At 48.4% G+C, this 15,450-nt stretch overlaps 1 pseudogene across 1 annotated transcript; it reads left to right on the plus strand.

Moving 5' to 3' along the window:
- Window positions 1-4,043: 4,043 nt before the first annotated feature.
- On the plus strand, window positions 4,044-15,209 carry LOC308277271 (histone-lysine N-methyltransferase SETMAR-like; annotated as a pseudogene). Its single transcript has 3 exons — window positions 4,044-4,343; window positions 6,819-7,005; window positions 14,642-15,209. The product of its transcript is annotated as a histone-lysine N-methyltransferase SETMAR-like (transcript).
- The last annotated feature ends 241 nt before the right edge of the window (window positions 15,210-15,450 follow it).

A 15,450-nucleotide genomic window follows, 5' to 3' on the forward strand; every position in this document is an offset into this window, starting at 1 on the left:
CTGTCTCCCCCTCGCAAGCGCGGGGATTACAAGCCTGAGCCACCACGCCCGGCTAAGATGTTATATATGTATGTATGTATGTATGTATGTATGTATGTATGTATATATGTATTTCTTTACTGTGGTACTGGATATTGATTCTAGGGACATTCTACCTCCAAGCGTACTCCCAGGCCTGTTTTTTATTCTTTTTCTTTTTGCAATACTGGGGATGGAACTCAGGGGCATTCTACGTCCGAGCTACATCCCCAGCCCTATTTTTCATCCTTTATTTTGACACAGAGTCTCTAGAACCGGGATTGCAGGTGTGTGCCACAGTGCTTAGCTTGTAACCACTTTTTGAGCAGCCCTCTACACGGGCCCTCTACCCAGTGTAGATTGTCGCGACTCTAAGGCTCTGACCAGCAGAGCCTAGGGAAGAAACACACGAACGCCGACTTGCTGATGAAGCTACTTCCTCTTTATTCCCCGCAGCAGTTTCCTTATATACCATACCAAGCCTGTTCCCAAAATATCCACCAATCCCATTCCGCCCATGTCCATCCCATGCTCCCTAGAAGGTACCTCATAGGCATCCTGGCCTAACCATGAGGCATTACATCACAGTCCATGCATGAGGCGTGTGATACTGACAACAGTGCATGCGCCAGCCAAGACCAACAGCGCATGCGCCGGCCAAGACCACCATCCTTGTCAGTCAGCCCGGGCGCCATCTTGGGCTGACTGCCACACCCTGGCTTCCTACAGCTCCCCTTTTTATTTATTTAAGAACACAAGGCTTGGGATCGTGCCTGTCTTAGGTTGCCGCTTCCAACTCACTCATTCTTACCTGTCATCAGCTCAGCAACATCATGGTTGCCTGCCTGTCTTAGGTTGATATGAGGATGGAGCAGTCTTACCCGTCCTTGGCTACCGATCCAGCATGCTCAGCCAGACATTGGGGGAGCTACCAGCCTCCAAGGCGGCCATAGCTTGGACCAACATGCGCTGCTGTGTTGCCATGTTCCTCTTCATGCGCCACATACAGATACATAGCGTCCCACATGCTGTCAGTAGAAGAAATGCCCAAAACACCATTCCTCCCCAGTCTTTTAAAAACCCTACTGTCCCATGAATCATGTCCATCCATTGTTGATCCGTGGCCACCTCCACTCTGGTATTTTTTACAGCAACAATTGACGAACGTAAGTCTTGTATGGTCTTTTCGAAGTCTCGGCTCTAGTTTCCGCATCACAACAGCTTAAGGAAAACAAAGAGGCATTCCAACACCGGGAGAAGTCTCAGTATTAGCTTCAACTCTAGGCTCTTTGGCGGAGGCATTTCCTTTTCCTTCAGCTGGTCGTGTCAAGCCTTCTGGGACCCACACCGGGTGTTCTTGGTCCTGTGGGAAAACACAAACCGCTTCTCCGCAGAATGGTCCTCAGAATCCAGTTGTAAAAAATTTAAAATAAAAAGAATGAGATTAAGTTTGTCCTTGGGAGACTTCCAGTGGGTCCCAGTTCCCCCTTTTTGTTTAATTAGAGCACATTTAATGTTGTGATTGGCCCTCTCTACTATTCCTTGTCCCTGTGGATTATAGGGTAGGCCATGGGAAAGCTTAATGCCCATCTGTTTACAAAAATTTGTAAAGCGTTGAGATGTATATGCTGGACCATTATCTGTTTTAAATTGGCTAGGAATCCCCCAAGCAGCGAAAGCCTGTAAACAATGAGAAATAACATGTTGGGCCTTCTCACCAGTATGAGCAGAGGCAAAAACAATGCCTGAACAGGTATCTACAGAGACATGAACGTATTTAAGTGTTCCAAACTCACTAACATGGGTAACATCCATCTGCCAAATCTGTAGAGGCTTAAAGCCTCGGGGGTTTAGACTAGGTGACAAGGGATGGCCATCTACTTCCCATTTGGAATGACACTCTCCTGCCCAATGATTGCCTTTCCAGCAGCGGGGGCACAGCCGCGGTTGCTGGGCTGCTACCTGGGGCGGCCCTAATGCCTTCCCCTGACCTTGACGGCGAGGGCAGTCCTTCTTAAAATGTCCAGGCTGGCCACATGCATAACATCCCCCTCATACTCCCCCTTGACCTGCTTGATATGATTTCCCTTTCAACCCTGACACAATGGCTGCAGCAATAGCCTGGCCCTGTATAACACCTTCATTAATATCTCGGCAGACCTTGAGCCAAACGTCTAAATTTTTCTGTTTACATGGTCTGATGGCATCTCGGCATGGTTTGTTAGCCTGCTCATATGCCAATTGCTTTATGAGAGGCATTGCTGAATCTACATCAGGGAATACTCGGCTAGCTGTCTCCACCAACCTGGCCAAAAAATCTGCGAAAGGCTCATTGGGTCCTTGCGTGACTTTAGATAGGCTTGCTCCAAGATCACCAGATCCTGACAACATCTTCCAGGCCTTCAAGGCACAACGATTGATTTGATCATACACTTGTTGTGGATAACCTATCTGATTATTTACGAAAGCCCCCTGTCTCATAAGCATGTCTACATTCCAGGCAGGCTGTCCCGCCTGAGCAATGGCAGCCGCCTGCTCAGTGGCATATTCCAAGTAAGTGGCTTTCCAATTAAGACATGCTTCCCCCGAGAGTACAGCCCTGCATGCATTAGATCAATCAAATGGGGTCATGCAATGCCGTTCCAGTCCCTCCACCTGCGTTAGCGTGAAGGCGGCTTGCATACCATAAGTAGACACTGATTCTTTAATCCTTTGAATTACTTTCCAATCTAGCGGCTGATGATATCTCTGTTGATTTTGATCTAAAAGGACAGGAAAAGTACCTGGGACTGTAGGGACCCTAGCCCACACAGCAGCACTCCTGCTCCTACTATGTGATCGCTCCTTAAAAGGAGGTGGTGTAAACAAGGGGGGGGCGATGGGCCGAGCGGCTCCTCCTGATAAGATGGCAGGCGCAGTTCACTGGTTAGCTAGCTCTCAGTTAGAAAAAAGAACACAAGTTTCAGGCATGGTTTCTGTGTGTGTTGCTGTGCGTTGGAAGGTTATCGTAGTGAGAATCATGTAGACTGTCGATGTTGTCCCTATTTATACACCCAAAAGTGCCTGTGATGCCTTTGCTGTCCCCTGTCTGTTAAGCTGTACTGTTGGGCTGGGAAGTTGCTCATATACAGTATCTCTTGGAACTGGGCGTGGTGGTGCACACTTGTAATCCCAGCATTTGGGAGGCTGAGACCTGAGGATTCCGGTTCGCAGACAGCCTGAGCTACTTAGTGAGGTCGTCTGCAACTCAATGAGATCCTGTTTCAAAATAACAAGAATAAAAAATTGGGCAGGGTGTGTAGCTTGGAGGTCAAATCCTCTGTGTTCCATCCCCAGACCCACTAAATAAATAAATAAATAAATAAATAAATAAATAAATAAAGTACCTCTTGGTCAATAACATTTGCTATTAAGGATTTGAAGAATGTGGTCAAGTCTCACCATCAAATGAGTTCCATCTGACTTGGTCTTCTCTTTCTCTGGCAGGACCAAACCCACCCCTGCACTCCATTCCTCTCTGCCCTCCTGATTTCTCCAGCCAGAAATCTCTGGAGCAAAACGTGCTGTGTGGCCACTGCCCCTGGATCTTCACATGCTTATGTGCAGAAAGACTTGTTGCACCTTGGGACCCACACGTGGAGGACCAGAAGGAGCAGCGAGCCTCGGACGATAGATCCTGGAGCGACAGAGCAGAAGATCAAGACAGAGAAGGCTCCAAGTCTTGGTTTAGTAGGCCCAAGAAAAGTACTTTTGGAGAATTTCCCAGGCCACCCCAGAGGCCACCAGGTAGCTCCCAGCATCACATCAGAGCACTGGGGATGGAGGAGAGCCCGGCTCAGACGAGGACCCCCAAAGACTCCGACAAGGTGCTGAGGAGGGCAGAAGGCCTAGGTCTTGGAGCAGTTGCCTCTGGCCAGCGCAGACTGCGTTCCAGCAAGATGACCGGCCTGCTCAGTCACCAGAGGACACACTCGGGGGAGAAGCCATACGTGTGCGGCGTGTGTGGGAAGGGCTTCAGTCTGAAGATGTGCCTGACCAGGCACCAGAAGCTGCACTCGTGGAAGACGCCCTTTGTGTGTGGCGAGTGCGGGCGATGCTTTACACGGAAGGCCTCCCTCATCATCCACCAGAGGACGCACTCAGGCGAGATGCCGTATGTGTGCCAAGAGTGCGGGCGAGGCTTCAGGCTGAAGTTTATTCTCACCATCCACCAGAGGACGCACTTGGGCGAGAAGCCATTTGTGTGCCAAGACTGTGGCAAAGGCTTTACTCTGAAGTTGACCTTGGTTAGACACCAGATTACCCACTCAGGCGAGAAGCCCTACGTGTGCAATGAATGCGGGCGAGGCTTTAACCGTAAGTCCCACCTCATCATCCACCAGAGGACACACTCAGGCGAGAAGCCGTATGTGTGCCAAGAGTGCGGGCGAGGCTTCAGGCTGAAGTTTATTCTCACCATCCACCAGAGGACGCACTTGGGCGAGAAGCCATTTGTGTGCCAAGACTGCGGCAAAGGCTTTACTCTGAAGTCGACCTTGGTTAGACACCAGATTATCCACTCAGGCGAGAAGCCCTACGTGTGCCTTGAATGCGGGCGAGGCTTTAACCAAAAGTCCCACCTCATCATCCACCAGAGGACACACTCAGGCGAGAAGCCCTACATGTGCAGTGAGTGTGGCAAAGGCTACAGCGAGAAGTGCAAGCTCACCAGACACCAGAGGACACACTCAGGCGAGAAACCATACGTGTGCAGTGAGTGTGGCAAAGGCTACAACCAAAAGTCCCACCTCATCATCCACCAGAGGACACACTCAGGCGAGAAGCCATATGTGTGCAGTGAGTGTGGCAAAGGCTTCAGGGAGAAGTACAAGCTCACCAGACACCAGAGGACACACTCGGATGAGAAGCTGTACCTGTGCAGTGATTGTGGCAAAGGCTTCAGCCAGAAGTCCTACCTCATCATCCACCAGAGGACACACTCGGGCGAGAAGCCCTACGTGTGCAGTGAGTGTGGCAAAGGCTTCAGCGTGAAGTCCAACCTCATCGTCCACCAGAGGACACACTCGGGCGAGAAGCCCTACGTGTGCAGCGAGTGTGGCAAAGGCTTCAGCGAGAAGACCACACTCACCATCCACCAGAGGACACACTCAGGCGAGAAGCCCTATGTGTGCAGCGAGTGTGGCAAAGGCTTCAGAATGAAGTTTACCCTCACCCTCCACCAGAGGATACACTCAGGAGAAAAGCCGTACGTGTGCAGTGAGTGTGGCAAAGGCTTCAGGTGGAAGTTCGGCCTCATCATCCACCAAAGGACACACTCAGATGAGAAGCCATATGTGTGTCACAAGTGTGGGCGAGGCTGTTTACACAAGTCCCAACTCATCATCCACCAGAGGACACACTCAGGCGAGAAGCCGTATGTGTGCAGCGAGTGTGGCAAAGGCTTCAGCCAAAAGTCCCACCTCATCATCCACCAGAGGACACACTCAGGCGAGAAGCCATATGTGTGCAGCGAGTGTGGCAAAGGCTTCAGTGAGAAGTCCGCATTCACTAGACACCAGAGGACACACTCGGGCGAGACGCCGTACGTGTGCAGTGATTGTGGCAAAGGCTTCAGCGCGAAGTCCACACTCACCATACACCAGAGGACACATACGGGTGAGAAGCCATATGTGTGCAGTGAGTGTGGCAAAGGCTTCATCAGGAAGTCCCAACTCATCATCCACCAGAGGACACACTCGGTGAGAAGCCCTACATGTGCAGTGAGTGCAGCAAAGGCTTCAGCGAGAAGTTCACACTCACCTGACACCAGAGGACACACTCAGGTGAGAAGCTGTACGTGAGCAGCAACTGTGGCAAAGGTTTGAGCCACAAGTCCTACCTCATCATCCACCAGAGGACACACTCGATCAAGAAGCCCTACATGTGCAGTGAGTGTGGCAAAGGCTTCAGCGAGAAGTCCACACTCACCAGACACCAGAGGACACACTCGGGCATGAAGCTGTACGTGTGCAGTGAGTGTGGCAAAGGCTTCAGCCAAAAGTCCTACCTCATCATCCAACAGAGGACTCACTTGGGCAAGAAGCCATACATGTGCAGTGAGTGTGGCAAAGCCTTCATCCGGAAGTCCCAACTCGTCACCACCAGAGGACACACTCAGCGAGGAGCCCTACGTGTGCAGTGAGTGCAGCAAAGGCTTCAGCGATAAGTCCCTCACCAGACACCAGAGGACACACACCGCGAGAAGCCGTACCTGTGCAGTGAGTGTGGCAAAGGCTTCAGCCGGAAGTTCCAAGTCACCAGAGCACACACTCAGTGAGAAGCCATACGTGTGCCATGAGTGTGACCAAGGCTATAACCACAAGTCCCAATTCATCATCCACCAGAGGACATACTCGGCGAGAAACCCTATGTGTGCAGTGAGTGCAGCAAAGGCTTCAGTGATAAGTCCACACTCCAGACACCAGAGGACACATACGGGTGAGAAGCCGTACGTGAGCAGCGAGTGTGGCAAAGGCTTGAGCCACAAGTCCTACTTCATCATCCACCAGAGGACACACTCGGGTGAGAAGCCATATGTGTGCAGCGAGTGTGGCAAAGGCTTCAGTGAGAAGTCCGCATTCACTAGACACCAGAGGACACACTCGGGCGAGACGCCGTACGTGTGCAGTGATTCTGGCAAAGGCTTCAGCGCGAAGACCACACTCACCAGACACCAGAGGACACACTTGGGCGAGAAGCTGTACGTGTGCAGTGAGTGTGACAAAGGCTTCAGCCAGGAGTCCATCTCTGTTGGACACTAGTGGACACATTCGAAGGAACAGCTGTACGTGTGCCAGGAGTGCGGCAGAGGCTTCAGCCACCAGGCAGGGCTCATCAGGCACCGGAGGAAGCACTCGCGAGAGAAGCCGTACACGTGCCGGCAGTGCCGCCTGGGCTTCAGCAGCAAGTCAGCCTCACTCAAAAGCGGGTGCACTTGGAAGAGAGGCCGTGAGTGTGCAGAGAGTGTGGCCGAGGCTTTAGCCACAGGTCACACCTGGCCTTGCATCAGGTGCCACAGCGGGGGGAGGAGCCTCGTGCGTGCAGGAGCTGTGGGCAGGGCTGGGGCCAGAAGGCTCCCTCAGCAGACCTAGGAGGATGCAGCACGCCCACCGCAAGCCGCCACTCCAGCTCCACTCAGAGGCCTGTCTGGGGCAGTCTTCGGGCCCCTTGTATTCTCTTTGAAAGTGAGGGTGGAGGAGAGGACCAGTAGTCAAACTCTTTACGATTCCACGAAATGTAATAAAAAGCACCTTCCATCAGTGGTCTCAGAATGTCTTTGTGTTTTGTGGCCTTTATTTTCATTTTGCTTCATTACAGATCTGGAACTTTGACATGTTTATAAGAAATAAGAAATGATAACACATCTTTTGAAATCTTAGGTGCACTATTGCGGGAGTCAGCCGGCAAAAGTACAGGTTCTGAAGAGAGGCGTGAGGATGAACAAGCATGGGAGGGTCGCCAGCAAACTCCTGGGCCGATATCTCTGCTGGCCGACAACCAGGTTTCTTTCTCTCCTGGTATTTATACAATTTCCAGCTTTGGGTTGTACAGAAATGCAATCATGAAAATCCAAAGCACATATATCACTTTGCGAGTCACACGGGAGCCTGGTACTACATAAACCTAATCTTAACTAGCAGACAGAACAGTTAGCATCAGTCATTCTGAGGGGTCTTATTTACTTAGACTCCATGACTCCAGACCTTGGTGACTCTGGGAAGCACAGTCAGAAGTGCACTTTTGAGTTAGGGTGAGACAAGATAAGGTAAAAGCCTTAATGGCCCCCCACATTTCCCCCTTTCTTTTTATTTTTATAGAAGGCTGTGCCAGTCTCAGGTTGTTTCCTTCAGGTAGCAAGGATTACTCGTCATCGGATAATACAGAGCTATAAGCTGTATATCTTGTCTTAGGTTTTCTTGTCCCAAGGAAATCTTACCCATCATTGACTACCAGCTTTTTAAATGGGGGCATTTTTCAAACGTAGATTGTGCACTTCTGCTTTTAATTTCCAGAGCTGTGTACAAAATACTCGAACAAGGACTGGAAGAATACATAATACCACTATAACAATCAAAACCAGCCCTATTGTACCAGATAGAGAGGTAGTTAATGATGGCAAAGAAGGAAAAACTGTTTTAAAGAATTATGTCATTGGCTGTCTGGGCTGCATTAAACTGAAGGGGATCAGCATGTTGCATGCTCCAAATATCCTGATGCAGGTTATTCAGATCTAGAGATAGGTCATGGCTATTCCATGTTCCCATTAAATGTCTCTGGACATTATCCCATGAATGCTCGGAAGCGTTATATTTCTTAGAAATAACACAAATCCAAGAAAACTTGGCATGACACACAAACTGGGTTCTTAATTTTAGGCTTTGCATTTCTTCTCCAGTACAATTGACAGTTTCATACATTGCTTCTGATCGGCTTTCAAGTTTGTCCTCAATGCTTTCCTGAAAGCCTAAAGCATTAGAAACATTTCTGATAAATCATTAACATAGGAGGCTGTTTGCACTTCCTGATAAGAGCAACAGCAGCGGTTGTTGCAGTTGCCACCAGTGTAATAAAGGCCACCAATCCTGCTATAATCAGTCCTACCATTCTCTTTGTCACTGTCAGAGCTTTCTGTAATTCAGTCAACACTTGCAGCCCATTGTCAGCATACCAGGGTTCAGATAACTTAACAGGTACCATAACAAAGGGAGGTCGACGAACTATCAGAACTTGTTTCCCATATTCAACATGAGTCATACAATTAGACAATTCACAAAGGTACAGGTTACAAAAGCTTGTGATCCATTGAACTTTATCTCTACATTTCCACTTACTAAAGCACACGGTGTAGGCCGTAGTGTTACAATGAGCTTTAGCATCTGATGGTATGTATAAGTTCTAAATTCTCCCATAGAAGCAGTAATTTCCCACACATTAGTTGGAGGCCATCCTGTTGATGACCACCATAGTCTTGCAGTAAATCCCATTAGCATTTCCATGTGTGCCCTCTTTCTGGTGTCATTACTTATGCTTGTTCCTGCAATAAAAGTATTTACACTCTGCCCCGAGGACCAATTCCTAATAAACGAGGTATTAGAAATTTCATGGAAAATAGGTATTTCAGCAAGACATTTCCTCCAATTAACACCATGATTTCTACATGTTAAATCAGCTTCATAGGGTAAACCAGTTATTGGTGGGCTAACATTTTTATCTTCTTTCACTGTGTAACCAGGGCCAACAAGATTACATCATTAATAGCACAGGTACAATCAGTCTTTGTACTTGTCTGCAATACCATGGGCGTCAACTGCAGGCATCCCATCTTCTTGACATTTTTAGAAAAACATAAGGGTGTGCCAATTCCTTGTCCAGAATAATTAAAAGTTTCTGCAATGGGTGTAAAATTCAAAGCAGGAAGTCCCAGCAATCGTGAGTTGTTACTGAAGTCAGTGATCTCCTGTTGTTCCCAAACAGCTGGATGAAGTATGGGAGGATCTGGAACATAAGTCCAGTATGTTTTAGTCATCATAGAAGCTGGGAGCATCATCAGCATTAATCAGAGAGTCTTCCAATTTACTTGATCCATATGTCGCATGAGCCGCTCAGGTAATCACCGTGCATTATCTTCATCCTGCGAGAAAACACACAGATGCCCTCGTCCCCATGTTAGTACAGGGTCGGGACCTTTCAATATGCTGGATCGGTAGTCAAAGACGGGTACGATCGTCCCCGGGATCATATCAACCTAAGACAGGGGAGTAATCATGCTATTGCTTTCCCGATGACAGGTAAGAATGATCCTTGAGGTTCGACAACCTAGGACAGGCACGGTCCCGAGCCTTAATTTTAATAAAACAAAAAGGCGGAGATGTCGGGGCCCACTCGGCTAGACCGGGATGGGGCGGTGACTCAAGATGGCGCCAAGGCATGTTGCCAAGTCACAAGGCTCACGAGGATGGCGGTACCCTGAGCCTGCACAGTGAGCCCTATTAGGTGCCCTACAGATGATCAGTGCGCAGCGCCTCGTGCTACCACCAGATCGCCTATGAGAGGGTTAGAAATGTGCATGCCCCAGCTGTGGGAAGCTTGGGGTTGGTGGAGTGATGAGGGAGGGGTTATGAGACTGATATGTATTTGCTTGCTGTGCGCATTGAAGGGGAAGCATTAAATAGGAAGTAGCTTCATCAGCAAGTCGGCGTTCGTGTGTTTCTTCCCTAGGCTCTGCTGGTCAGAGCCTTAGGGTCGCGACACTCCCCCTTCAATAGCAGAACATATTTTGGTGACTTGCTTTTTTCACCTCAAGTACTTGCTTGGTTTTCCAGTTAGTTTTCCTCAAGGGCAAAAATTCTTTGCACCCAGAGTTCATCATTTACGCAGATAATTATAACAGTTATGCCTGGCATAAATGAGTTTGGGAACATAAACTAAGGTCAGGCTTATTATCTTTATTATTATCCTTATCACCATGAGCACCACCACCAACATAACCACCATCACCACCACCATCACCATTAGCATCAGCACCACCAACACCATTATCACCACCACCACCACCATGAGCACCACCATCACCACCACCATCACCACCACCACCACCATAACCACCATCACGACCACCATCACCATCAGCACCACCAACACCATTATCACCACCACCACCACCATCACCACCACCATGGGCACCACCATCACCATCAGCACCGCCACCATCACCACCACCACCACCACCATCACAGTCAGCACCACCACCATCATTACCACTACCATCACCATCATCACCACCACCTGTCACAGACTAATCTCAGTCGGTTCGTAATTGTCCGTTCCCGGTCAAATCCTCAGAAAGATGGGGCAAAAGGCAGGTGGAGTTCTGCAGAATCTTATCTGCAGCGGTTCTTTCCCCTCTATGAATTCCTTAAGTTTTTAGGTACGACGCTTTGGAAAGAACCTGAGGTGGACAAAGGCTTTTTGAGCCAATGACACTTTATTACGAAAACCCCAAGAAATTTATACCCTTCCCCAGTAAAGTTAAGAGAAAAAGGGGATGGGTGTCTTTCAGCTGACTGTTGGCCTTCTTAAGACCAACTCCCGATCCTCTCCAAGGTCTTGCAGATAAGCAGTTCCAGGTGGCAGCTTCCCAGAATAAACAGGAATAATCAAGGCTTGGGAGCTTCTCGGGGAATCTTCTTTAACTTTTCCTGGAACTTTCCATCTTTTGGGCTCAGTTCATATAGCAAGTGTGGGGAGATGTGGTTATTCAGGTGGATGTGATGGAGTTTCTTCAGGTGTTGGCATCTTATCTTCTAAATCTGAAAGCTTAAGCATACTCACAACACAGTTTGGCAGACAAAATACCACAAACAACACCACAAGGTTCTTAGTTCTAATTGTCAGATGTATTTCCTTAACTGCTAAGCACTCTTCTTTAGACAACAAACCTATTAAAAGCCTACTCATCTTTAATAATCCACTTCCCTGTCACAAACTCTCTGCAGCCTGCTTCTAACTTTCTAATTCCTTTCTTTCCCAGTTGGGACTTTCTTATGATAAGCTCTTTTTCATGCAAAAATGCTTTTCTTACTCTTACAGTATTTCCTTTCCTTCATACATATATATTTAGAACATCTGTCCTTTATTTTGTCATATTCATTTCTAACTATGCGGCCAGTCTCCCTATCTCCAGGAATGCTCACACTGAGGTAAAAGTCAACAGTCTTTTTCTTTGGGTCTATTGTATTTGGGCAGCTAAGTTGTTTATCAACTAAATTGCTTTAAGGTCACACACAAGTTTTTTTTTTCTCTGTCTCTAGGCAGGATTTCAAGGGTAAACAATTACTTTGAACTGAGCTACTTTGCCAGAGTTAATGGATAGGAATGAGGGTCTGAGGCCATTTGTGATTGCTGCAGCTGGGGTGCTTATCACAGCACCCGAGTTCTGGCCAGTTTTTCATTATTATTGAGCAGAGCCAAGGACATTTAGACAAATTATTAGAGAGTTTATTTCCACGGACTCAATTTCATAGTCCTGATCTCACATCACTGGAGCAATTCGTGTAGAAAGTTAAAAGGAATAATAGTCATGAAGGGTATCTAAAAGTGGGGGGTACTTTGGCCAGAGACGACACCTCCTTCTCGGGGCTTGTTGCCGATTAACTATGTGGAGTGGGTTCTCAACACATAGATGCCGAGGCAGCAGGATGTCTTGGCAACCACCATCACCATCATTATCACCAACATCACCATCACCACTACCATCATCATCATCATTACCATAACCACCAACATCATCACCATAACTACCACCATCACCGTCATTGCCACCACCATCATCACCATCACCACCATCACCATCAGCACCACCAACATCATCACAACCACCATCATCACCACTATCACCATCACCACCACCACCACCATCTGCCGGGGTCCAGCCCTAGCAGAAGTCAGGGTTCGTGTGCCAGTGAGAAAAGAAGCGAAGGCGAAATGAGAAAAGAATTGCCACACGAGATCAATCTTCTCCGTTTATTCAGGACTTACAACAATCTTTTGTCTTTTTTTTCATGCAGGACAGAAAAAAACCATATTCACGTAAGCAGGAAAGTTCAAAAGAGAAAAAAACCTCAGGGCAGGGTGCCAAACATTTAATGAATCATAGAAAGTCAGCTTTGTCTTCTATCACAAGGTCAGCTTGAACTTAACCTTATATGTTGGCTCAAACTCAGGTCAGTTGGAACTTCATCTTTTGGCCCAGACTTTGTCCTTGGGAAAAAATTCTTTGCTGACTGAGTCTCTCACAAGCCATCGCACACCTGTTTTAGTTATAATGTTTATACATAAAAATTCCAATTACACCTATTGATCCAAATAATCTTAAAATCATGTTTTGAAGAAGGAGATGCTATTCATACTTCATGGGGGGCTTAGGCTCTTGTGGGCCCCCTGACCGAACTGTGGCTCAAGGTCAGTGCCAGAGTCAGCTGGTAAAAGTATGGGTTCCGAAGAGAGGAGTGAGGATGAAATAATATAACTCTAGGAATTAAATTCAAATCTCAGACAGAACAAAGGCATCATTAGTTCTGAGAGAGTCTTAATTACTTTGAAACCTCCATGACCCCAAACCTTGTTGACTCTGGATGGAAGGACAGTCAGAAGTATACTTTTAGTAAAGATAAGGGGAAGACCTTAATGGCTCCCCACAACCATCAGCACCACCACCATCACCACCACTATCATCACCACCACCACCATCACCATCATTATCACCACCATCACCACCACCATCATCATCATCATCATTACCATCACCACCAACATCATCATTATAACTACCACCATCACTATCATTGCCACCACCATCATCACCATCACCATCATTACCACCACCATCATCATCACCATCAACATCGTCATCAGAATTATTCTTTATTTTTTGCAGTACTGGGATCGAGCCCAGGAACATTCTACCTCTGAGCTACACCCCAGTCCTCATTTTTATTTTGAAACAGGGCCTCACTAGGTAGCTGAGGCTGGCCTTGAACCTGCCATTCTCCTGTCTGAGCCTCCCACGTACTGGGATCACAGGCATGTGCAACCTGAGACAGGAGGATCGTGGCTCCAGGCCAGCCTCAGCTGCTTAGCGAGGCCCTTTGCAACTCAGTGAAATCCTGTTTCAAAATAAAGAATGAAAAATAGGGTTGCGAGTGTAGCTTGGAGGTAAAATGCCCCTGGGTTCCATCCCCAGTACTGAAAAAAAGACAAAGAAAAGAAAAAGAAAGAAAAGCTTTTAGACACTGATTAAATGCGCCATGCCATGTTTACCAAAGTTGGGGGAGGCACACACAAAGAGACACAGTGCCAAGGAAAGCTTACAGTCAAATAAGTACAGACATCCAGAAAGAAATGCAAACTAAAAACAAGTTAGAGAAGAAATGATGTGAGCGGCAAGGAGAACCAGCCGCACTCTGGTATTTGCAAATTATTAGGCTGTTTTTATCTTTTGATTCTGTCTTGGTAGCACTGTCTGCTGCTTGGAAATGTGTTTTGAAGGTTTCGTTTTGTTATATTTTTTCGAAGCCGTCAGTGTTTCTAGAATTAGATACTCAGTTTGCGTTGGCTCCTCAGTTTAATTTGTCTTTATCTTGCTGGCAAAGGATCATAAAATGTTTTACAAAGTGTGAGATTAGAGTAATGAGAGGATGCTCGCAGGATGATACGACCACTCTTCAGAATGCCAAGCCTTTTCCAGGTCTGAGAGCCCAGGGACATTCTACCTCCTAGCCACACCCTCAGTTCTATTGGTCGGCTCATTTATTTATTTTTTCAACAGAGTCTAAGTTGCTGAGGCTGGCCCTGAACTCTGACTCTCCTATCTTAGCCTCCCAAGTACTGGGATTGCAGGCATGGTGCAGTCCCAGTACTAAGAGGCCTGTGGTTTCAGGGTCCTGTGCTGCTGGGGCTCCATGAAAGGGCGCCCCATGGAGCACACTGCAGAGAAGCAGAGCCCAGGAGCGGGAAGGCTGGGATGGTGCTTTCTTCATCGCATCAGCGTCGTCCATGGCGTGTTTGAACTTTGTTTTTCTGAAAGGTGTCATGTGCCAGTGTGTGGACCATTGCACAAACAGAGTGGTCCAGAGGGGGCTGCAGTTCCGCCTGCAGGTGTTCAAGACGACGGAAAGGGCTGGGGGCTGCAGACCCTGGAGTTGATACCCAAAGGGAGATTCGTCTGTGAATATGCCGGCGAGGTCTTGGGCGCCTCGGAAGCGTGTAGGAGAACTCACTCGCAGAAGAGGCAGGACCCCAACTACATCATCGCCGTCAGGGAACACGTGTGTGGCGGGCCGGTCCTGGAGACCTTCGTGGACCCCACGTCCATTGGCAACGCCGGCCGGTTCCTGAACCACTCCTGCCAGCCCAACCTGGTCATGGTCCCCGTCCGAGTCGACTCGATGGTACCTAAACTGGCCCTCTTCGCAGCCACAGCCATCGGCCCGGGAGAAGAGCTCTCTTACGACTATTCGGGAAGGTTCCTCAACCCCGTGGAAGGGGGCGAAGAAGAGAGGCCCCAGGGCGGGTAGCTGCGGAAACCCTGCTCCTGCGGGGCCGCAGCGTGTGCCGGGTTCCTGCCTTTTGACGGTTCACTGTACTGCCCTTAGCCGGGCGTCCATCAGGAAGAGTGCAGGCGGAGGCTGGCCTCGAACCCGCGCCCCTCCTGGCTCAGCCTCCCAGTCCACGCTCGGATCTCGCAGCTCTGATCTTTTAGGAGAAACAGTCTCCTGGTTGAAGCTACCAGTACTGGGCTCTCGCACCGAATCCAATCCGTACCGGGACTGCGAACGCATCCCACCATGCCCGGTTGCTTTCTTTTCCTCTTCGTTTTTACATAGATACATAACT

Source organism: Muscardinus avellanarius (genome assembly GCF_963383645.1).
Source record: "Muscardinus avellanarius genome assembly, chromosome: 19".
NCBI lineage: Eukaryota > Metazoa > Chordata > Mammalia > Rodentia > Gliridae > Muscardinus > Muscardinus avellanarius.